Source organism: Pezoporus occidentalis, unplaced genomic scaffold, assembly GCF_034315485.1.
Source record: "Pezoporus occidentalis ecotype Australia unplaced genomic scaffold, CSIRO_AGI_Poc_V1 ctg4, whole genome shotgun sequence".
NCBI classification, from domain to species: Eukaryota; Metazoa; Chordata; class Aves; order Psittaciformes; family Psittacidae; genus Pezoporus; species Pezoporus occidentalis.
Window position 1 is genome coordinate 11,998,284 of NW_026915724.1, and position 23,829 is coordinate 12,022,112.

At 38.3% G+C, this 23,829-nt stretch overlaps 1 long non-coding RNA gene across 1 annotated transcript; it reads left to right on the plus strand.

Moving 5' to 3' along the window:
* The first annotated feature begins 124 nt into the window (after positions 1–124).
* Positions 125–23,621, plus strand: LOC134171150 (uncharacterized). The gene is made up of 3 exons (XR_009967513.1): positions 125–234; positions 1,077–1,246; positions 21,887–23,621. It is a non-coding gene; the product is annotated as an uncharacterized LOC134171150 (long non-coding RNA).
* Positions 23,622–23,829: the final 208 nt, after the last annotated feature.

The window sequence follows — 23,829 nt, forward strand, 5'->3', positions numbered from 1 at the left end:
CTCTGCGTGGGCTAAGTGATCCGGAGTCTAATCCCCTTTCAATCCAGATTGATTTAACCCTGTCATGTCCACTCGCATTAAAAGCCCTGTTTGGTCTCACATCACCTTTAAATTGGCCTAACACCACCAGCACCAGCAGCCCCTGTGTGTGTGAAGGAAGGGCCGGCCCCTTGGGCTTCCCCCAGTACTTCAAACGGGGCAAACCAAGTGCTCTGTTTTCTTCCATTTTATGAGGTAATTTGGGTTAAGTTCTTGGTATTTATTTTTGCAGTCCTGCTGTAATGATGTTGCTCTCCAGCACAGGGCTACTAAATGCTCTCTATCAATGACTTGGTTGGCAGGAGTGCTGCAGCCCGCCCCAGGAGCCGTGGGGTAGCATAGCCCCGTTACAGAACTCCCACAGCCGCAGCCTGCACCTCAGCTCTGGGGCACTGGCCTTTGTGGTTGCTGCTAAGGTCATCAATTTATGAGCCATAGAAAGCCAAAATGCTTGGAGACAAGGATGAATCCCCATTTAAAGGTTGCCCCCTACCCAGCTAATGAGATGTTGGTGCAGGAATGAAGGCACTGGCTTTGCTGTGGTGCCTGATATGCATCAACTGCAACACCTCCTCGTGTCACAGGGCCGTAGCTCACAGCTCACACTCTAAACTTCCTGCACTTTGTCTGCTTAAAGCAAAGCCAGAACACTGCTTTATTGATGGGGGTGGTGAGAATGATTTGTCCAATTTCAAAGCTTTCGCTAGAAGGATTTCAGGACTAAGTTGTGGGTTGTTGTTTTTTTTGTTTGTTTGTTTTTTGTTGTTTTTTTGTTTGTTTGGGTGGGTTTTGGGGTTTTTTTTTTTTAAGAGGCTGATTTAAAAAAGCATTTTCAAAATACATGTAACAGCACTTCCTAAATGTATGCGGTTTTCCTAACATGGCAGACCAGCTATATATGTTACAAACCCACCTCTGATATGTTTTCCACATAATTTCCAAATTTTCATTGATCTTTTTGTTTTGTTGGAGCTCACATGTCCTAACATGCCCACATAAATTAATGGATTTGTGTCTTATTATTACTTATTATTCAGTATCGAGGCTGTGATCCTAAAGGAGAAAATACAACGGAACATGAACAACAGTTCTTTCATCTCTAAGAATCCCAATGCATTTTATGAGCTTAGGTCCTGCACTAGGAACACATCAATGCTGAGGAGAACAGTTAACATATTTCAGCTTTAGATATGTCCTGAAGTCAAAGGTACTTAAGCACACAATCAAAATAGGGGAGGGGAGCTTTTCTAAGAATAAACATCAAAATACCCAAAGTGCTTTCTGCAGCTGCTGTTTAAAAGGTATTTCTGTCTTAGAATTATTCCACCATCACCAAAATGTAATGTTGTGGTTTTTCTCTGTATTGGAACAATGAAGTATATAGTGTATCGGGGAAGAAAGTTAAATGGGATTGTGTTTTTAAATGAAATGACAGGAGGGATTTTAGATGGGCAAATACAATTATTAAAAGACAAGTTTTGCCAAGAAAAAAGGAGTAATATTCCTAAACTTAAAGAAATAACACAGTACAAGACCTCAGTACAATATTTACCCAGAATAGAGACATTCTAATGATACCATTTTAAGTTCTACATCCATGCAATGCCAGCTCAGGAGAGCCTGTACAGACATAACGATGGATTCATTTTGATGTATGTGTCTTGATATAGCATGACAGTAATAAATATTACCAGGCTAGGAGAAAAGGAGGAAGTACAGGAAATATGATAAATTCACCTCTCAAACCTGAGAGATTTGTACTGAAAGCACTTCTTGAAATATTTTAAGTGTTTTCCAGTAAACCTCAGCCTCTGATTCCAAGCCAGCCCTGTCCTGTTTGGTGTACTAGATCTGACAGGATAATATAACAGAATGATTCCTATTGCCTCCAATACAAAATACAATACACACAATGCAAGAGCTGGCTCTCATGTTTATGAATGAGCATACCTCTGCAGAGTGAGGCTCACCTCCCACGCTGATGTTTCTGCACTATTAGCCTAGCATTTTCTTGAATGATCCCTCTGTATTCTAAGGACTGGATTTTCTATTCTCATCATTCATACAAGTGGAGAAGCTACAGCTATTAGTATCCAATTAAAAAGTGATCTTCATTGCAGTCAGCAAGGGCAACTGTTTCTGCAGCAAAACAGGTGGAAAACCAGTGGCAAAATGGGATTTCAAGTGGTGGTGTTCCAGTTTGTAGTGTAGCTGCTGCATTCTTAAGAAATAACATCAGGCTTTTGCTGGTGTCTGGAAAACATCATCTGCTGTGCAGGTACTCTCTCTGTCAGCTGTTGCAGGACAAAGGACAATAGTGAAAGATTACATATGATGTGTCGCGATGAAAGACTACTGTTGCATCAGATTTTTACACTGCCAGCACTACATAATGTCAGAAAACACAGTGAAAAAAGGAAACAAAAACCAGCTCGAAAATGTGAAAGCATAAAACTATATTCATCAATGCAGCATTCTCACCAATGCAGCAAATCTGCTAAAGTTTATAGAAAGACTAAAGAAATATACACCAGGTAAATTAATACTGCTTCCCCTCTCAGAGGTGACAATACATGTGACAACTTTGTTAAATCATTTGTTGGTGATTAAAAGAAAGTCAAAACCCTATTAAAAGAGAAGCACGTTTTTCTCAGAAAACCTCTTCAAAAACTTTTGTGAAATTGCTGGCTTAAAGTGAACCTATTAAAGGATGAGTATAGGCAAGTCGTGAAAAATATGTAGGGATTAAAAATGCTTTACCAAAATGCCAACAGTCACACAGCAGTATTTATGCTAGGTGTATTAAATGACACAGATTAAAAAGGCTTCTGCTAGTCAGATAAAGTCAAATTGCAATTGAAACCAAGCCAGACTCCTAGATCCAGATACACACTAGCTTAGATATTTATGGAAACCAAATCCAAATGTAACATCGTTTCATAGCTAACAAAAGAATAACAAGTAGCTGTTGCTAGTTACTGCACCTGTCATAAATTATTGATTGTGAAGCAGCCTTGCCAACTCTCATGGTTGTCCTATGCTAGGCTCTTACAGTAATCAGTATTTTCATTGAAGTGTTAGTTTCTGAAGCCCTATGAATATATACAAATCTCACCTTTCTCTCTTTATTCTTTTAGCATGTCCTAATGAATTCTAACAATAATGTACCATATATTTGCTATACAGAAGAGGAAACTCAGGGCCTTGTCTTACTTCCTTTAAATTCTACAGAGAAACTTTGGGTTTATTTTCGTTAAACTTTTGGCACAATACCTGGGCCTGCAATGCAGTGTGTCTTACGTAAGGGCACACAACCCAAATTGACTGAGATAGTGCATCCTGATAAGATGTTATCTATGGAATAAGTGTAGTAGCTGGCTGGGGGAATGCTCCTACCATGTCTGAACTGTGAAGTACTTTTGATTTAAAAAAGCCTGTTCTGCAGCCCCCCAACCCAGGGACTAGAGGAGATCATAAGCACAACCAGAATTAACACCAGACTCTGAATCCAACCTGAACTGACACTTTTTAATCTTTAGTAGATAAGTGCTCCTTTGTATAAATTAAGTACACGGTAAAGTACACCTGGCCACATAGAAGAAATCTACAAATATTGGTCCACTGCTTCCACGTCCATTTAGTAAAGCAGAAATGAGCCCATTGTAGCAGGAGATTGCCATAGGATCCATATCTCCAGCTCTGCAAATGAACATGCCTTGATGTTTAATTTTCCGTGAGTTTCCCTGCATTTAGGTACCAGCAGGAGACCATTATACTGTGACAGCACTCAGTTCTGATGACATTATCTTAAACCTTTCCCACTTGTCTCTCCTCACCCCTGTTGTGCTGCCATCATCTATTAACATTCCACTGACAACAATGAAAGATGTTGGAGCAGAGCATGTTAATGCAGTAGCCAAGCTAGTGTGCTTTCACCTGGACATACGCAAGCGTTTGGCAGTAGCTATATAGTTAATTAGCTGGATGACACTGTGCCAGTTCCTCACAAGGCTCCTCTGAGGTGTTTTGCGTTTCTAATTCCTGGATTCATAGATTTTTATGGCCAGAAGAAATCAGGCCAAGAAATCTTCAGGCTTCCCCTTCTCTACTATAAAGGCCATACAATTGCATTCACTTACTCCTGTTGTTAACCCAATTACTTGTGTTTCGCTGTCTTCCAAAAAAGACATCCAAAGACTTAAAAGGATGGCAAACCCGCTTCTCCCTTGGAAGTTTATCCCAACAGCTAATCACCCTAAGTATTGCAGAGCTAATATAGGCTTGGGACTAATAAAGCTTAGTTCCCTATGGATTCGTGTTTCATGGTTGATTGACTTCGATGCCTAATAAGCTGTGAGCTCTGATTAAAGTTTCTTCCCATATACGGAGCATTTTTCAGGTCTTCCTCCAACTCCTCGTGGATCTCCTGTGTCTTACAGATGTGACAACTCACATTATAGGCTTGACAGTACCTCAGATTATTATAGATCTCTGTCAGGACTTTTCTATGAGAGTTTTCACCTATTTTTGACCACATACTTTCATGAAACCTGTAGAAACATAATTGCTTTTCAGAACAACCCCCCACCAGCCAAGAGTGGCTGCAGAGAAACAAGTTCAAAAGTTATTGGAGGCAGCTGTACATGTACATGCATGCATACATATACACAGCATGGTTACTTACATTTTTTTTTTCTAATTATGCCTTATTTATTTGCATTTGTTGCTCTTTTCCTCACTATGTCTTTCTTTTCTTCCTCAGTATGACTTTCATCTCCAAATAGGAGTGCCTCTTAGCACACAGCATTTGCTGTGTACTGAAGACATTAATGTACTCAGTATTGGTTTTAATATGATGAACAATTTGAGTTACTTCTCTTTCTTACCCTACTGTATTTTTTCTCCAGGTTGGAATAATTTTTATTTCTCTTTTCTGTAGTATTGCCAATTTTTCCTAATGCAGACATTATGACGTGAAGTATGACCAACTGTTTTTCCATATTTTTTCCAAGTACATTATCTGATCCAATTAAAAAAATACATGCCTTCCTACAAAATTTTCTTGTATCCTTAGACCACCATAGTTACAACAACACTGCTAAGAGACAGGAACAGTATGCAGTATTTTCAGTGTTAATCTCCCCAGTGTCAGATAGAGGCAAAAACACCTCCTTATGCTACTCACAACTCCCCTTCTTATATATCAAAGGACCACATCAGTCTTTCCCAGAACATCTCACTGGGAACTCATGTTGAGTGACTTGTCTTCTTTGACCTCTAAATCCTTTCCAGAGTTTTCTAAGGCACAGTCTTTCTATTGTTCAGAGAGAAACTGCTAATGTTCCCAAAAATACTATACATATTACACTAGAAGAAAGGTTTGTGGCAAACAATTATTTTGGATGGAAAAACAGTCCATAGCCATGTTTTCCAAAAGCAATGTAAGAAATACCCACCAGAAAAAAAATTAAAAATAAGGAAACTGAACATACTATACTAATCTTAATGTGTTAAAATTCTGCTTTGATATTGTTGGAGAGATGGAAAAAGTAGAAATGGGACTTTGCATGCCAACTTTAATGATTTATTTTTTGGAGAGAGGGACAGAAAAAATATGTTGCAAAGTCCTGTAATTTCCCCTCTTATTTCCCATATTTTAGACAGGGTTTTTTCAGTAGTGCTGATAAATGTGTATGTGTTTGAAGTTAGTGAACCAAAATTGTGTGAACTGAAATTAGAGCCCATTTTGAAAATAGCAGGCTTGTCTTGCTTGTACCTTGACTTTGTTTTCAGTAATCATGTTCGTAAAAATGAATTTGCAGCTTGTGGAGATATTGAAAGACAGATTAGCAGCTTTGGCAGTCTCAGAGAAAAGCAGATCTATAACCACTGAAAATGTGTTTAAATACCTTTTTTATTGTTTTGCATATTGCTTTTCACTAAATTATCTATTCCAGAGTTCTTTTTGCTAATCAGTTCTGTCCTACCTAATCACTGTCAGTTTTGCTAATTAAGAAATAAATGTGAGCTGTTTGATGCTATACTCTTTCGCATCTATAATGAAATCCAATAAAGACTGAGGAGAAAACTAATAATTTTCCTGTGGGAAAACAACACTAAGTTTCACTGGGTCATTTAACAAGAAAATAAAACTAAGCAATGCTCATTTTGGTGATCACATACCAGTTCCTGAGACAACTATTCTGCTTGCGGACCAGCTTCTTGAAGGGCTTTCTGTCTCCAGAAAACTACTGAGAATGCTCAGCTCTCCTCAGATAAGAAGGGACTTGCTATGCCAAATCCTAAATCTGAGGAAACTTTTCAGGTAGAAACTTCTGAGCAGGCATATACATTTAGATGGCTTTTAGAGACAGTCCTGTCTGTCTCTTGTACCATACCATTGATCAAAGACGTAGCGAGGTAAAAAAACAAAATAATAAGATGAAAGACAAGAAAAGTTGTAGAAAGGGGGTGTTGATCAAATAGCTTTTGACTGAAGCTTGCAGATGGGAATAAATTTTAAATTTAATCTTTATTACAGTAGTAGTAATACAGCAGTAGTACTATGCACTAAAGATTTGATTTTTCCTTTATACCTTGTCTAAGAATATACAAATTACCTTCAAAGAAAATAAGAAGCAAGCCTTTTAATTGAGAAATTAATGGGTATTCTCTGTCCTGATGGTTCTAGCTCAATTTAATGGCTGCAGAGATCTGACTCTGCAAATACTAATGCACAGAAATTGCTTACCTGCATCAAGTTATTTTCATGATCAGAACCCAATAATGGCTCATTTGTACAGCTGTTAATATTAAACAACAAACCCAATAAAAGATGTTAGAAAGAGCCTTAGCTGAACCTAAGGCAGTACATAAATCTGCTGAGACTTCAAAAACAGCACTCATTGCATCCATGGAGGAAGAAAGCCAAGGGAGGCAAACTAGGCTTCTAACTGTGGAAGTTAATTAGCCCTATTTTTAGCTAGAAGGGGATTTCTTTTTCTTTGTAATATTCACCCAGGTTTTAAGTTGCAATGATTTAACATTACAGACAAAAAAAAAAAATTATGTACTGGAAAATTTGGTTTGAGGCCTTAAAGTAAAGAAAAATGAACAAAAAAGACTAGATAAAATACTAAGTCAGCCTTAAAGATGCACCCATATGCCCCTTCCAGGCATACTTACTTAAAAAAATATTTCTCATGAGATTATAAACAAAGATGGATTAATTAGTAAGAGATAATTCTCATGCATTGCACAATGCATTCATCTCCCTCAGCTCAGCACATTTTACTGAATGATAATGTCAACAGCATAAGTTCTTACTGGTCAAAATTACATATGCATGATGCCTCTTAATTTTAAGACTACAATCTTAAGGGTTTGAATCTGTATCAGGGCATAGGAGACATGATACTTCTAACATAATTTCTAACATGGGTTCATTCCTGATCTGAACACTTTTTAGTTCAAATTATCGATAAGGAACATGGGAGGATTTGCTTTTGATTTTTTCAGCTTTGGGCACAAGCCCATTGGAAGTGTCATCAATGAAAGCTGCAGGTGCATATCTGCTCTGAAGATGATAGCCTAGAAGAAAAGCTATGACCTGTCTGAAGTCTATATGATGTGAGAATTATAGGAAGGCTTCTTAGCATTAAAGAAGGAAAGTTCTGGTACAATGTTCTGATGGGAAAAGCAAAAATATTAACATATATTTTAGCTAGATTGGTTCATGAAAATGCTCTGTAGTGTGGCTGTTTATGACAGCAGAGAACTGCTACCCTAGAGGTTTCTTCCAGCCTTATATTCTTGTATTCATTGGAAAACACCTGTTTACGTCATTGTGCTTGAGAGCTCTTCATGTGTTCTGAATTTGACTGGAAATCTAGCTCTGCAGATACTGAGGTAACATTTGAAAATACAGCTTTTAATTCTTCTGCTTCTTTAATCATTAAATAGGTACACCAGTTACACCAGGTACACTAGGTGATAGATTTATATGTACATAGAATCATAGAATCATAGAATAGTTAGGGTTGGAAAGGACCTTAAGATCATCTAGTTCCACCCCCCTGCAAAAAAATCAGTGATATGGACAGAAAAATGCCATGTTGCTTAGCAGTGCCTAGACACAGTGACATTTGAACACAAAACACACAGCAAAGGAGACAGTCATAGCACTGAACAGAAATCACTGGCAATCTTTAGCTGTTATTGTCAGCTCCAAGGAAATTAAGGATAAGTATCTTTATCATTAAGCAATAAAGCTTTAAGGCAGAAGAATATGCTTGTGAATACCATCTCTCTAACCATCCCTGATAAATTGCCTTTTCCCACTCCTGTTCTCCACCCATCCTTTCCTTTTTTTAAGTGACTACACCCTTTCACCTGCTTCACCCTCACCCCTTGCCAGCTTCAGTGCTTAGAGCAATCCAGAGAGCCCTGCCAGCAAACCTCCAGCTCTGCTGCCCTGCTCCACCTCCTATCTGCTGCTCCATGGCCTGTCTGAAGAGACAGGGATTGGCAAGGGGGTAGGTGAAACACTCTGAGAAGACAGAGTGAAGCAGCAGGTTCCCAGCTGGCAGCAGACAGAATAGGACTTTTCTCCCACGAGACCTGAGTAACCCATAGCTAGATGGAGTTGCCCTCCAGTCACTATTCATTTCCAGAGAACATCAAAGGTCTAGCATGCTGTTATGCACTGCTTCTTCAAAAAAGTGAGATGCTATTGAAATATCTGGTAAATACACAGCATTTTCATGATATGATTGCCAATGAGGTAGTATTCAATAATAATAAAAAAGCTCTGAGGCATTCTGAGAAAAGAAATATGTGACTAAGAATCCTTTTGTAATATAATGCAAACCCCTCAATAATATGTTAATGGAATTTATTTAATTAATTAATAGAAGTTAATGAACATTTAAACATACTGTGCCTTTGGCTACCAAAGGGAAATATTCTGGTCAATGAATGCAATCAAATTACTTAAGAAACTGAAAAGATTTTTTTTTAAGCAAGCATGAAAGCTTATTTACAAAAAAAAAATAATGCCTGAGATATGAAGAATAAGTATCTTGTATGTGTGCTGTTTGTGTCTGAGGTCACCTTCATTTAGAAGCTCGCTGGTTCATTGTATTTACAAATGAACATCTTTTCATTAACACTCATACTTGTGGATGTAAATAATTGCATTGTATAGCCAGAGAGAATTCTGGCTCCAGATCAAAACAGGGTACATACAAGACATCCCTGAGATAATAGCAACTAAGTACAACACTATACACAACATACAAGATGATAGCAACAACCTTACACAAGATTTCACAGAAAGTCACATTCACCTAAATTTGCTAGTGCACTAAAACACGACGAGAATTTTTCCCATGGTCTTGAATTAGAAATTCACAGATATTTTTCCAGGTTTTATTTTCCAATCAAATTATTAGAAAACAACAACAAGAAGTTACTGTATGTGAAGGAAACCATAGTGACTATGGGTCTCATCAGAAAAGTCTATCAACGGCATCAGTTTTGTTAGAAATTTAAGATAGGACAAACCTCCTAGCCTTTTGCTTGGAGCAACTAGTCATCCCAGCCAAAATCATAAAACTTTCTGTAATGCCAAGTTACATGAAGAAAAATGAGATATGAATCATGTTTATTTAACTTTTATTTTAAGATAGCAATAACTTCTTTGCGCTCTTTGGCAGCCTGGGGCTGCTTACAAGTTACACCTGTAACTTTCATTAGGTTAATAAGATTATACCTACTCATTAACCCTCAGCGTATTAACGGCTAATTATGTGTTTTAGTTTTTAAAAGTGGATGTCCCCATGCAGGTTGTGGGGGCTATGGGAGGAGAGGGGATGACCCAATTAGGGAGAAAAAGTTTAAGTGTGTGAAATTAAAAGGTAAGGCTGTATCTACAAAGGGTTCTTAGAGGTTAAATATTTCGGGTTAGGAGGATATTCATTCTAGTGTATTCAGATTAAATGAATGTGCAGGTGGAATAAAGACAAAGCGCTGATATTGTAACATGCAGCAGCCATTCACTTTAAAGATGCTTCTGATATCACAGTGAATTTCTTTAGTGGCTGTTTACTCCTTCCTCTAGAGCACTCATAAGTGCCCTATAGCATGTAAAAGCACAAAATGTACAAAAAATCTATTTCCAGCTTGCCCTCTTAGACAATACTAAATGCAGGTCATTCTAACTGGAGCTAGGCAAAATTTGCAGGTACAGCTCATTTTCAGAATGTTAAAATATGCCATGTAATTTGTAGTCATTTTACCCAGTGATTTTGTGTTGGTGACCTTTAAGGTCCCTTCTAACCCTAACCATTCTATGAAAATAAGGATATTTAAAATATTTCACGTATCAACGCTATTTAACAATTTAAATCTTAGCACTGTTTCAGTGTGAAGCGTTTTGATCCCTGTATTAAAGAAAACTTTATTTTGAAATTCTCTTGAAGTTATATTTCAAATAGTAAAAAATTTTCCTCAAAAATCTTCTCTGACCCCTTTTTATTTGTGTTTTTGAAACTGCTAGCAAGCCAAATAACCCATCCTTCACAAAGTCCTTTCTCTTAAACACAGAACTTCTCAGACAGGGCTTAGCCTGATGAACCCCATGTAATCACTACCACCAAAGTACAGTTATGGTGTCATGCAAAAGATAATGTCACTGAGTCTCTAGGTATGAGAAAGATGATTTGTTTGACTTGATTTTTTTTCCTCATAGCACTGAGAAATCCCTTCAGGCAAAATCTTTCTTTCTTTTTTTTTTTTCCCCTTTGTTTTAATTTTTCCTTAAGCAAAAAGGAGTGGGACTCATCTGTTAGGTGTGTGAGACTTTGCAGGTCTGGTTTTACAATACACCATTTAGTCTTTGGTGAGGCTTGTTAAACCCTGAAAGTCATGCATTGACTGAGTGACGCCACCCTGAGGTTGATTCCCAAGGGAAAATAAAGACTTGGTGCTGTCTTTGAATCGTTAGGGTGACCAAGAACACCTTCTAGCAAGTGATAGCATACCAAACCTTGGCAAGCTGCATAATAGCATTAAACCCAGTGATCTAATTATTCACCTCTAATATAAAGGGCAGGGTTCCATGGGAAATCAAGAGCAGTGCTGAGAAATACACCCAGTAAATACATTTCACAATACAAATGGAAGCAGTTTGTCAAGACTCTAACCTGGGAAAATTAACTTATGAAGCTGTCCTATGCATCCACTGTGCCCAATTCAGAATAATTTCACATTTATGCAGGGAAAATCTTTAAAGCTTTAAATTATCAGCTTTAAACACCTTGTTTAAAACACCACTTTAATTTGTGGTTCAGAGGCCTTTAACTTTTTATTAATCATGGAGATACATAATATAAATATACAAATAAATACAGCATAGGAATTTAAACTAAACCCTACTCATCTGTGAACGTAAGAGGAAGTCACAGGTAGAAAAGTAATATCTTATATATGCCAATGAGAAAGTCAGCAACACTCAAGATGGTATATAAGACCTTTCTCCAAAGTTATACTTCATTTTTATGATTGCTTTTCATTTTTTATCCTGTATAACCTAGTGTGTTGCCATGAACCAAATTTTTGCTGTGTAAAGGTACAAATTTCCAAACATATCCTAAATATACACTGAAAATATCTGCATGCTCATTCATTTGTTCACCTAAAACCTTGGATTTTTTTGCAAAGTGATAGCTACACATGCCAAAGAAGTGACTGTTTTATACCCTCTGTACACCGAAAAATAGATTTTTCTGCAACTATATTTCAAACTGTGGAATATTTGAATTGTAGCCCAAGTAATTACCTGAGCAGTCTACTGGGAATGTGCATATTAGAACAAGTTGTAAAATAATCTCCTCCAAATAGCTATTAAAAACAAAATTACAGGTCCTGGGCCAGATCCTCAGCTGCTACAAATTGGTGGCTGTTACGAGTGTCTTTGACTTCATGTGCGCAAAGTTTGAGCTCCAAGAGAAATTTTATGGTAAAAGGACAAATTACTGAAAAATGAGGTTCAGAGTAGAAACACAGGTGGTATTCACACCATTTCTTTCAAGTTCCTTTAGGCATTTAGCTTGGCTTCTCTGAATCATGCCTGCCTTCTCTTCATTGGCAGTATGAGGAATCTGGGTTCCTCCAAATGCTACCTCTACAAATGACTGAAGTAGTATCAGCCAGACAATGTAAATGCCCTGAATACTACAAAAAAAAAAATCATGTCTTCTGTCAATATAAGTGAATTGCTAGAGAGACTCTGCAAAAAAAAAAAAAAAATTATCAAGCCATTTCATTTTATAGGTTGTGGCTATATGCAAAGGCAAATCAATTGTTGCACCAATTTTCTGCATCACTTTTGAATTTCTCTGGGATTCTCTTAATTAAAAGGTGTTTTGAATGATGCCTTGCTGCCTATAATAAGAAAGATTTTTATTTTCTTCTAATGATGGCCTAAATGTTGTGTAGTAGCCAACTGACTAACCCAGGGAAATCCCAATCTTTCAGCTCCATTGTATAATTTATACAATATGTTCAACACTTTCCCACATAATAAACGTGGGAATCCCTTACAACCAGTCCAAGGTCTGAGGTTTTTTGTATGAATCATGTTCGCTGCATCCTGGCTTTACCACACCCCCAGCTACTTCTGCTGGGAGCCAAAGAGTTACTGCAATCACCACTGCTAGGAGATACCATGTGCAAAGGCATTATCTACAGTAGTTGCAATGAAGATGAGAGCCAGAGTCTGATAACTTTATCTCAAGGTTACCTGGGAAAGAGTCCTCTAGGTGTATTTAAAAGAGTAATTTTAAATAATGAATATATTAAGAGATATTATCATTCAAATATTACTTCTTGCTATGACAAATCTTTAATGTAACCCTTAGCCAGGTTCTGTTTATTTAAGGTGATGCTCATTTGAATAGTTTGGGAAAGAGGTGCTTTCACTGTACCTGTTATTCAATTTGACAGCTCTTTGCAACACAGGAGAGTCATGTTTGAACTTGTACAGAGAAATGTCATTGTCTTGTCTTTAGAAAAGATATTCAAGATACTTCACATAATGTTCACATGCATTTAGCCTTCCTGACTGGCAAATTTACTGTCTGGCAGAAAATTTTATGTAGACCAGGGCAGATGACAACAGGTTGCCCCACTATTAATGCGATACTGCTAATTTTAATCAGCCCTCAAAAACTAGTGTACTTTTTGAATTATGCTCAGTGCAAGAAATTGAACCAGAAAGTTGTCTGGAACATAGATGTCTTCACTATGTATTTATTCCTGCTGCTTAGAGCCCTCATAGATGGTAAAGCATATCATAGGGATAAACTTACTTTTCTCTGTCATATGTGTTTCACTTCTTCTATTTTGTATTGTCAGGTGAATCCCAGCTCCACCTATTGCAATCAGGAAACAAGAATTTGTAAGGTTTTAGGCACTCAGTCAGCTCAAATCTGAGCACCTGACTTAGACTTCCGCTCTGAATCATCCTCTAGATACACACCTGTCTGTTGACTCCAGAGGGAACCAAATCAAAAGACTCGTCAGGTTAGCTGCAGAAGTCAGAATCCAGATTCTGAATGTCAAAAGAAGCCACACACTGTTATGGAGAAATAAAAATATAACAACAAAAAAAAATAAGAGCAGAAAAGGATCTGTGCTACATTTTTAAGAGCAAGGTTTTAGAACATTTCCATCTCATTAAAGCTAGTTTTTGAAGGGGTAGGAGGAATTCATAAAAGAAATTGCTTTTACACTATTATGCAAAGTTGCACTAGCCACAGTCCAGAGCCACTTGTTCTGTTGAGTACTGGGAGTTTGCACTGGCTTCATTTATTGTAAGAAGCAAGGGGCTCAGAAATACAGATCTTGAGTTTGGTTCTTATCTGCATCACTGATTCAGTTTGTGATATTAAGCAAGTCATGTAAGTGGTGTCAGCTAGGCATCCCAGATCTTCCCACATCACAGAAATGCTCTTTGGCTGAGTTAATTTATGCTTATGAAGCACTTAAACTTTTTGTAAAAAGTCAGTGTAGTAGTATGAAAAGGAGTTTCTCTTGGGTTCCAGAGGAGCTGGTACCCGTAACACTGTGGCAATCAATCAGTGGTATTACAGAGTGAGAGCACTGTGCCTCCCTGAAAGACAAGCATACACAAAAGTTAAGAAATTGTTTATTGCAGCCGTAATAGGAAACTTTTGTATATAATTTCCCTTCTTACTGAGAGGCCCTCTAACATCTGTCAGGCCAGGCCTAGCACTTAGCATACAGATCTGAGGAGAGAAACACATGCCCCATTTCCTGATAGCAGCTCACCCGCCACTGCTGCCAGACTCAGTGACCACGCATAAGACATCAAGCTCAGTTTCACCAGTGTACGCTTAGACTTCATGGATCAAATCCAAATCTGCACAGGTGTAAATGTGAGCCACACAATCTGTTCAATGCCTTTAATGAAATTTCAGCTCTGGTTGCACGGCACTCTTCGTTTTAACTACATTCAAGAAGCCATAAGGACTGAAGCCAAAAGCTGGTCACCTTCCGTTCCTTGCTTCTTTGAGGCAAAAAGTATTTTGATCAGCAGCTCTGAATATCATTCCCCCACCTGCCCATTCACCCCACCCACCCACCCATTCAGACAGTGCCAGTAAGGTCAAACAGCAGTGACCGCAATATTGAGGATTGTTCAGAGGAAAGGTGATTAAGGGGATCCACACTTTTCTTACAGATTCCTGATTTGAGTCAAAATCTGTGCAAGCTCTGCAATAGAAAAACTGCTGCATTATCCCCAACACCAACAAACCACTCTTCTTTCTTGTATTTACTCATAATTCCTGTTCACTGAGTTGTTCTCCTCTCCTGGGTTTATACACCTGTGCTCCTCTCCGCTCTTACCCATAAACTCATAACCTTTGGGCATCTGGTAATGTCTAATGCTGCCAAGTTTTCCTGTGAGAGCAAGCAAGCTCAGAATGCAACAGTGACAGTAATCACTGTAACAGACAATTTCAAATATTATAACTCCCTTTTACACAACAGGGACAATTTTCCCAGCCTAAAAAAGAAAATAAAAAAAAATTAAAAAAAAATAAAATAAAATAAAATAAAAGAACTGAAAAAGCTTAGAACTGTCTAAAAATATGTATTTTAAGCCAATCAGGAAGGCTATTCAATGGTTTTAATTTTTATTCTTTACATCTACAGACACCTACTCATGTTCACACATCTATACTTCAGAATATTTTATCACCTCAGTGATAACTTATAATTTTTTAAGACATGCAATGCAAGATATTGCAATTGATTGCAGTCTATTTCTATCACCCAAAGACTTTGGAAACATAAGCAATGTGGTGTTTCTTATCTGCTGTATTTCCTTCTCTTTCTGTATTACAATACATTTTGCACCCTGACAGAGGATTAATCACCTGATGGGAATACCACAGACTGCAGAGATCTGCTGGGAAATATATTTCTGAATGACTTCACACTAGTCAGAAGTTCATGATGTCTATGATTTATTGTCTCTGGTGAATTTCTCATTGCTGTTGAGAATTTAAACTAGTTCAGCTGCTTCTAGTGATGAGGCACAGAATGCAAATACAAGGCCACAGTAATGTCTGTGAAGCTCAGATTTGGAAAGCAGCTTTTCCAAAATACGCAGGGAAATGATGAATTTAGACCTGAGGAGAAGAGCAGCTTACTTTTCAGCTGTTTCCACATTCCTTTTTGGCTGTGCTGTAGAGCCTTATACATAGCAAAATGATAGAATTGTGGCCAAAACCTGTACTCCTCCTTCAATTTTCATCACATTTTTACATGGCAAAATACCCCTCAGCATATTTCCATGTAATAAGATATACACATGGAAGAGCAAAAAAAAAACAGGACTGCGCTTTGGCATGTTCAGGAGGTACCAACTGGAAACTGAAAAAGAGAGCAGCTCAGGTAACTGACAGATGGGGTTATTTATACCCAGGAGGGTAGAAAGGCTCAGTTGGATCAGTCAAAAGCAAAGGCAGATGGCAACATGATACAAGTTCTACCTTGAATAAGGATTTCAAAGCCCTGATCAGGAGGAGCGAATGTAGTTTGGCTGACATCATTCAATGTTTCAACTCATTTTTAAAGCAATTTCTATTTCTGAATATCTTCCTCATTGTTCAGGTTTGATGTTCAGTGCTATGCCTTTCTTTCTGGCCTTGTATATGGTTAATAATTTCTTTGGGATCATGAATAATTAAAAGCACTGTTTATTCATACAAAATAAGCACTTAACATTTTGCAATCTGTAAATATACTTCAGTGAATATACAACATGGGAGGCAAACAGACTTTAAAGGCTGTCTTCACTCAATGATGTTATAAAAAGACTAAAAATATTCAAGATTCTTACAGTGGTTTAAGCATTAAAAAGTAAAACACATCTGATCATCCAAATGAGCAAAGGTCTGACTCCTGAATGGTTTGCCCCTGTGTAAAGGGGCATAAATCCCTAGTACTCTAATGTGAACTGCAGATGCCAATGCTAAGCAGAAGTACTGGAAAACTAAAGTTATAAGCCAGTCAACCAAGCTAGTGAGTGAAGCAGACATTTCTTCATGGTCATATTTATACAAATGTGAGAGACTGATAAATCTGAAGGCACAACAAAATCAAAGAATCAACCTAACACTTGAACTAAGAGAAAAGAAACAAGAAAGAAGAGCACACTGGGAGATTGATAGGATAGTCATTCTCTGTCATTCCCCTACAGTCTGGATGTGCCTATCCTCCATTTTGAGAATTTATGTTTTCCCCTGCAATGAAGTAAGGTTTTCTCTCCTTTCAGCTATCACATTCACCTCTTTAAGAAGGCTTACTTTGCCCAAATTCTTTGACAAGGAGTGAGTGAAGTCAAAACCCCACTGAAGTCAGTGGGAAATTTGCCATTCACTATAATGGAGCCAGGATTTCACACAAAGTTTATATCTGTAGAAGACCAGACTGAATCTAGTCCAGTGTTTGTGAAGTGCTTTGAAGTACAGAGTGTTGCAGCACTGGAAGTACCGCTATTATTGTTATTGCTATTGAGTGCATGACAGAGAAGAAAGGTAGAACCCTCAGAGTGAACTGGAAGGAAATACTGATTCTGCAGATCTTTCTCAGAGGTCAGTACATGGCATTTTTCTAAACAGTTTCCTTTAAAAGTGTCTAGTAAAATTCACTTTCAACCTAAGTACTTTCTTGGCATGTTAATCAGAAGCAGATCTTCCTACCACATAGAGCCATACTGACTGAAAATGTCCTATCTTTTTCTTCTCATACCTTTCCTAGAGTTTTATTATTGCTCTCTAAGGATTAACCGAAATACTCTACAGAGAGCTTAAAATGTTTTCAGAAACACCGCAAAAGCTCAAGCGGGAAGGGAGAAACAATGGTTTCCTTTCAGCCTGTCTGCTCTTCCTCTGAACTACAGTGTGGCCTTTGCACTTCATTGGCCCATGGAAACGAGAGCCTGGGATTCAGCAAGTGTTGGCAAAGATGAGCTATTTCACTACTTGTGGCTGTCGTGTATATGTTACCACCAGACAAGACAACAGTTGATCATCAAGGAAAAAAAAGCCCTCTCCCATGATCTCACTAACCGGTTTATTCTGCCACAGACTCATTCAAAATTCTTTTCAAGTTACATGGAAAACACAGCAGTCAGGAAATGTGTTAGCTGCTACCAAAGGAACTAGCATTAGGGCCTTGGCTGTCATCTCACCCCAGTATCCTCAGATCACAGCCCTTGCAATTCCCCTGAACATCTTGCTCATTAGAAAAGAACGCTCCCCGTAGGGTTCAGAGGCCCAGGGACAGATCTTCAACTGGTGCAAACTGTCAGTGCTCCGTTAACCTCAGGCAACCCAAGTTTTTAGGCTGCAGAGGATTTATCAGCAACTCGGCAGCTGTGAGAAGAGCACAGTGTTAGGTCAGAGAGTGAATAGGCCAGCATCTGTGATTCAGCCATTGGCACACTCAGCTCAGCTGAGAATTCCCAACCACAGCCTACAAAAGGGAGTTGTTACATCTTGATTAATTTCAAATTACACTGTCTTCTTTTAGTCTCTACCTTTTTTGGTTATCTCAGTGCACAGCAATGGTCCCAGTGGTTGAGATCTGCAGAGTCGAGTTCTTGAATCTGATCTTAATCATGTAGCCTGTGATGGAAACAGTGACAAATTACTGCTATCCATCAATTACAAATAAAGAAAAAACTTGTAGAGTTTCCTAAATTTAATCCAATTTAACCTAATGCAAACAAAGAGAGTGATATAAAATATGCTATTAAATACTTCACTAAATATTTAGTACGTATATTTGCCTCTAGAAACGCTATAAACTAGGAATTTTCTGAAAACAGTTTCTCCTTCTTCTGTTCCTGAGTTGGGTGTCATTCACTAACAAGCTATTTGCTTCAGTTGTACCTTTGAGACATGCCTGCATTTTAATTCTCTGGACACCACACTTAATTCAGGACTGAGATATATATCTTTAAATGTGTGAGACAAAGCTAGATTCTCCAGTGCAGGTATCACAATGTAGGAAGGCCTCAGTGTTATATGAAGACACTTTATACAAGTATTTTCATAACATTATCTCATAACTGAGATAACAAGATATCTGTGTAGGAAAAAATTATGTCTTATTAGTTTCAACTCAGCACTGTATTAATGTACCTATACAGTTTCTGAAATGGAGTCTGGAATGGATCTGGTTTGTATATGGACAACTCCTTTTGCAGGAGAAGAGATCACATCTATCTGCATGCAATCATGTCAACACCTCACTTGACACTGGTACAGTTATTTTTCAAGAAGTTTCTTAGTCTCTCAGTACTTTGGAAAATGAGACCGCTTCTTTGTAAGTTGAAATATGGATTTAAATGCCTGACTTTATATAGATAAATTTTAAAACATTGGCAACAGTGAATAAGTATATTAACAAGAGCAAAAGCAAAAATCTTTAAGTATTTCCTATTAATATATAATTTTTTTCCCTATTTAAGGTTACCAGTATAAAATGCTAGGTTTGGATGTAGCATTTCAACCGGTAAACACATTCTTAAGGGAAGATATGACATGCTTTTCTACCACTCATCACAATCAAACACAACAGCTGCATGTGTTTAAGACAGTTCTTCTCACACATAATTCTTAGTGCTACTTTTCATGGCCTGTGACATAAAAAAGAAGGTAACTGGGCCCACTCTCCTTTCTTAGGAAGAGACAACACTGGACAAATCAGTACTTCCTTCATGCAGCACTACTCTTAAGCATCCGTGTGTAACTTCAAGAGCACAAAGTAGTTTTTTGATTCAAACAGAACAGGCAAGGGGAGAATTTAGAAAATGAGAAAGAGGAACACAGAGGCATGCATCCTTTCTGTGCCCTCAAAACTCACACAGACAGCTTGGGATAGAGAGAGAAAAAAAGGATGGGTAATTTTCAGCCAATAATCTAGTATTTTACCATTGTCTGAAATCAGCAGTAATATCCTCATGGATTTTGGTGGGGCCAGGATTTCACTGTTTTCTCCAGACAGAGAAAGTCTAATGTTTTTCTAAATTAACCTCTTACTGGGGCCACTTCTCCCTTTTCTGACATTTGGGGCAGCCAAAGACCTAATTGTGCTAACAGCTCTTTGATGTGCCAGCACTCTACGGCTTCAAGGTCCATCCTGCCTTTGGGGGTCACACCTGTTCGTAGCCCCATGACTGAACATTACCTCTCAACACATCTTCCCTGCCTTCCCTACTGCTGGGAACACACAGACATCCTCTAAAAATGCATCTCGCCTCCTAAGCAGCTCTGAAGGCCTGCGGTGGGTCGGCTCCAGTGATCAGCTGGAGATTTTGTTTAGAAGGCTTCTTTATGCTGTTTATGTTGCTGTCAAGTCTAGCTCACCACAGACCTAACACTGCCACCTCTTTGTTTACATACCTCCACTCCAGGATGTTATAACCCTCCTCTACTAACACTGCCCAGTGTGTGAGGGTGCACACTCTTTTTTATTTTTATAAAGTTTGTTAACCACATTGCTATAAGATATTCATTCAAATTCCACCCAGATTGACCTCTTGCTGTCGGCATTTAATTATTCTTGCATTCCTATGTAAATAAGAGCGTTAGCCAAAATAGAGCCTATTCTAGAAGATAAGGTCAGGCACATCTTTAGAAGAAAAGGAAGCTTTGGAAAGTTCTGTACTTTTGACAAGAATAACTTTCTGAACGAAGAAAAATATGTCAAAAACCGAGCGTGTTCTGCTGGGGATAAATCACACTGTTGAAAGTCGTACTCTGTCTTTATATATCTTTCTTAGGAAGATTAAGAGGACTTATTTAATATGTATACATAAAGTATGTCCTTGTAAGACTACAAAGCCTTTTTATATTTCCCTTGAAAAATAATACACACTTAAGATCACTCTTTTTAAAGATTCACAGCTCAGAAAAGATTTCAACCAAGGTTTTCTCCCAAGCTGGATATCAAATTATTTGACAGTCTTCTTCTCAGTTTGGCTCACGTACGTAAACATCTGGAGAAACATTATGTTCTAAGTTTAACCACAGGTTTTATATCATAAGATAAGCATACATTTTACATCCTCATTTAAATCTTAAATACTGAGATCTCATAAATTCATATGGGTCCCCAGCCTTCCACGTATAAATGTCCATTTCCCTTTCAAATATGTTTAGAAAAATAACATAATCCTTCAAACCAAATTATTACTCTACTGTATTTAGATTGATGGGAATCATAGCAAGCCTTACATGATCTTTTCACAACAAAATGAGTCTTAACTCAGTTGTCAGGTTTTCTGTAAAATCCAATCTGGATTCCTGTGAAAGGTCACTCAGATCTAATGCAGTGGCCCAAGTTTTATTGTACCAGGACATTGTAGTTAACTGCAGATTCCCATCTAACATTCTCAGTAATCACACTGAGAGGTAGAACTGAAATCACACCGAACAGCTACAGAGCTATTTCCATTAAAGTAGCTGCTGAAGTTGAACTCGTGCAACTTTCTGGATGATAAGAAACTGCATCAGCTATTTCAGCTCTTGTTTTGGTCACATTCCATTCAGCTGAACAGGAATTAAGCATCAGTTAACCTGCTGCTGATCCAAAAATCTATATATAACACAATTCATTGTACTCAAAATGAGACTTGAAATGTTATTTTCTTGTGGCACATCTGTCTGGACAATACAATCACAATTTATCCAAAGGTTGCTATGTTTGTAGTAGTGTCAGAAGTGTCAGAATATTTTTTTCTGTAATAGTTTATATGGATCACCCGTGTAATAGTTTATATTGATCACCCAATTTCTTCTTTCTGAGCCAACAGTTGAAAATCAGAACAGAATTTGCTCACTGTTTTTTACTTGTAGACCTCTGGATACACTAAAAATATTTCACAATTAAGATAATAATGAAGCTTATGCAATTAACTCATTTTATTGCTGAATACTGCCCAAGTACTGCAATGTAATTCACGTGCGTTGTTTGACCTAAAGGTAACTTTGGCAGTTGAAGCTGAGATGTATTCTCACAGATCTGCCCTGTTATCTAACACTGTCTGCTGCTGCATTAGAGAAGTGTAAAAGTGATTTACATATAAATATAAAATCAATTTTATACAAAGCAGTCTGAACAAATGTCTTCCACTATATGGTTTAAAAAAAAAAAGACAATTTATTTGGCTGGAAAACCTTTGATAAATAACAGGTCTCATTGACTGCAACATAGAAATACTCTAATGAATTTTTAATAACTTTAGTTGTTTAACTGGATCTTATTACAAAGAAGCTGAAGACACAGAAGCATGATGTTTCCTCCACTGGCACATTTAAGAAATCAGCAGAGGCATGCCAAGAAAACGTTCTGCTTTCAAAACAAGGCTCCAAGACTGAACTCCAGGGAAAAAATAAAAAGTGTTTTGTCATGGTTTCTACAATTAAACTGCTGCTGTTGATTGGAAATCTATATTACCGTTTCCTCAAACTGCCTGCACTTTGTTCTGTCCTTAACCTCACCAGTGGTACTATCTGTGACTGTCTGGCAGGTGACACAAACTGATCACATTCGAAAACAAATTAAAGGTCAGAGATCTCTGATTGCACAAAGAGCAAAAGGGAAATTTTATTGTAATACATGTGCCATTTTCCCATGAAGTTAAAACATGATCTTCCAGATGATGCTGTGCTTCACTCATCGCTATCATTGCACAAGTCTACTGACTGCAGAGATCCTTCTGCTCTATTCAACAGCCCCGAACTGATTAACAAGATTGAACTGAGAAAGTTCGCCTTGAAAATCTTCCTCACGTCCTTCATTCATTAACAACATCCCCACTCTTCTGCAGGTTTTAAATCTCATCCTTACTGCAGTCCTGAGCAATAGAAACCAAGGCACATTAAGACAATAAATCATTACAGACTCCTCAAGCATTCTACTGTTTGTCTGGCAACCAACTCACTGTGCTTTGAGAAGCCTCCCAGCTTGCCTGAAGGCTTTCTTTGCTGGAAAAACCTATGTATTATCATCACCAGCAAAACAATGGAGTTGGCCGCAGGCACAGTGGTAACACAGTGCACAAGCAGAGGGAATAGCCCCATGCAGTGCTCTCAGAGCAGTGATCGTGAGGAGCGTAATACAATGAGGACTGCAGAGCGCTAATGCACATTGGGGTTGCTGTGCCAGTGATCCACTCAACAGGCTGCATCTCCTGGCAAAGTGACAGGATAGTATTAGCGCTGGTCAGAAAGCCAAGCTACTTGCTCAGTTTCCTCATCTCAGAAGAAGAGGAGTAATACAGCAGGGATAGGAAGAGCTTCAAAGCACGCAAAGGCATGAAAATTGTTTCCGCACTAAAAAAAACAGAGCTGCTCCTTCCTGAAAGTCTTTTTCTGAGCACAGTGAAGAAGGTCCCGAAGTTCACCTGCCCATAGATTTCCTTGAATGAGAAATAATATGTAGAAAGTGGGTGTCTTCTTCCCAGAATACACTCCAGAGTGTTTGAGTATGAACCTCATCTTCCCCCACATTTGTTTGTTTTATCCATCTGTTATTGCCCCATATTTGATTATGAATTGAAAGCATTCTCCCAGAGCTGCACTCTGAGCTTTTTAGACTGAAGTGTTTGAATAAGGCTTGTCACTACAGGAAGGATGTAGAGGGCATCACATTCCCCAGCTGCCTCCCATCACCCTTTCCCCCTCCCTGCATCTCAGAGCCAGCAAGCAGCACGGATGCAAACAGGGAGAGCTCTCAGCAGCTGCTACCACTTCCCTGTTTCTCCTGCTGAGATGCTTCCATGCAGGAGATGAAGAGTGGCTCTGTTGCTTGCTTTTAAGTGAGCTGAAGGAGCCTGAGGGCAAACAGAATGGTTCATTTGGCTCTGTCTAAGCCTACAGTGGCACATTTGTAAGAGGATGGATTCCCCCGTCTTACACTGCTTTCACAAGGAAAAGCAGACAAATATGTGAAAAAGGGGTCATGTAGCTCCCTGATTCTCCCTGCCCCAGTCACAATGCCTGGTTAAAGAAATTGTCCTAATTTTTCCCCCAGATGAGTATCCCAAGGAACTGCGCACAGTCCTACAATGCATTTCTTCTGGAAGGGTTTGCAGAAGTAGGATGTTTTGGCAATACTCTAATGTTGGGAAGTCCCCCTTTTCAGAGGACTTTACAGGAAGGTTCAACTGGGGGTGATATCCACTCA